General features: G+C 39.3%; 1 pseudogene; it reads left to right on the top strand.

The window, feature by feature from the left end:
- The first annotated feature begins 686 nt into the window (after nt 1–686).
- LOC118715068 lies at nt 687–1237 on the top strand (annotated as a pseudogene).
- The last annotated feature ends 536 nt before the right edge of the window (nt 1238–1773 follow it).

Raw genomic sequence — 1773 nt, 5'->3', positions numbered from 1 at the left:
CAATAAGAGAAAATAACACTATTGGTGAAGATCTGGATAAATTCAAACTTTTGTGCACTGTTGGTGGCAATGTAAAATGGTTTAGCAGTAATGAAAAACAGTACAGCAGTTGCACACACACACACACACACACACACACAAAAATATATATATATATATACACAATATATATCCAATTACTACTTTGAGGTATACTAGTATATCCAAAGAGTTGAAAGGAGGGTCTCAAAGAGATATTTGTACTTCTGTCTTCTTAGAGCATTATTTACAATAGCCAAAAGGTGGAAGTAACCTAAGTGTCCATGGGTTGATGAATGAGAAAACAAAGTGTGGCATATACAAACAATGAAATAGTATTCATTTTTTTAAAAGAAGGAAATTTTGACACATTCTACAAAGTGAATGAAATGAGGGTGACCACAGACCACAGTGAGCCCAGCCCACCCTTACCCTAGGGTAATGCTTGGCAGATTCATTAGTCAACAGAGCCAAATATCAACACTACAGCAATTGAAATTTCTTTTGAGAGCCAAATTTTTTAAACTTAAACTTCTTCTAATTCTACTTCTTCAAAATAGACTCGCCCAGGCCGTGGTATTTTGTAGAAGAGCCACACTCAAGGGGCCAAAGAGCTGCATGTGGCTTGCGAGCCACAGTTTACCGACCAAGGCCCTAGGGCCTTGGGAATGGAAATATCGGACCCACCAGCAGAAGCCACATTGCTAGAGACAGCTTGCCACTCCTTGTTCTACAGTGCCTAGCCTCTGTGTGTGTCATCAAGAGACAAGCTTGCTGAAATGTCCGCATCCACAGCAGGACATTCCGAGTCTCTGAACCTTATAGCATTTGTTAAAAAGCAGCCATGGTGGTACAAGCTGTTTAGGCAGGAATCTGGACCCTCAACTGAAAAGTAGAGCATGGTAACCCAGCTGTTATTGGAGGTGTCACTGGATGATGCACAGGTTTCATATTCCAGAAGGTTGGAAAGTTGGTGGCAACAGCTGTCGGAGGAAGACTTTTTTCTCCTTCAGCTTGCAGACCATACTGGGTACATCAAAGTTGACTGGCAACAAGTAGAGAAGGACATGAAGGAAGCCAAGGAACAGCTGAAGATCTGTAAGAGCAACCATCTCTCGCACAGGTGAAACACACAGCTGAGGAGATGCTGTCATTTGTGAAGAAAAGTCTAGTGATAAATGTATTTTTCAGAGGCTTTCTGCTTGGCATGGCATCCTAAAAATAGAAAAGGATGAACTATGAGGACATTGTGTTAAATAAGCCAAACACACACACACACACACACACACAACACAAACAGAAACAAACAAAAAACAACAACAAATACTATATGATTCCACATAGATGAGGTATCCAGAGCAGTCAAAACCATAGATTAAAAAAATAGAAAGGCAGTTGACAGGGAATAGGTAGGAGAGGAAGAAATGAGAAGTAGTTGTTTAATGGATATAGAGTTTCCGTTTCATAAGATGAAAAGGTTCTTCTGGAGATTGTGCAACAATGTAAATATCTTAACAATACTGAACCATACACTTAAAAATGTTTAACATGGGAAATTTTATGTATTTTTTACCACAATTTTTAAAAGTTTTATGGGAGGTAGGGTTCTAATTAGTGGGGGGAAAAATCTAAAAAAGGCTCCTTAGAAATAGTTTGAGAAACACTGGTATGCAGTAATTCTGTGTGTGTGTGTGTGTGTGTGTGTGTGTGTGTGTGTGTGTGTGTTGAAATATTTAAAGATAAGATGCAGGCATC

Source organism: Pipistrellus kuhlii, unplaced genomic scaffold (genome assembly GCF_014108245.1).
Source record: "Pipistrellus kuhlii isolate mPipKuh1 unplaced genomic scaffold, mPipKuh1.p scaffold_m20_p_11, whole genome shotgun sequence".
NCBI lineage: Eukaryota > Metazoa > Chordata > Mammalia > Chiroptera > Vespertilionidae > Pipistrellus > Pipistrellus kuhlii.
Note: the sequence above shows the minus strand (reverse complement) of the source record. Positions and strands in the feature narration are given on the sequence as shown.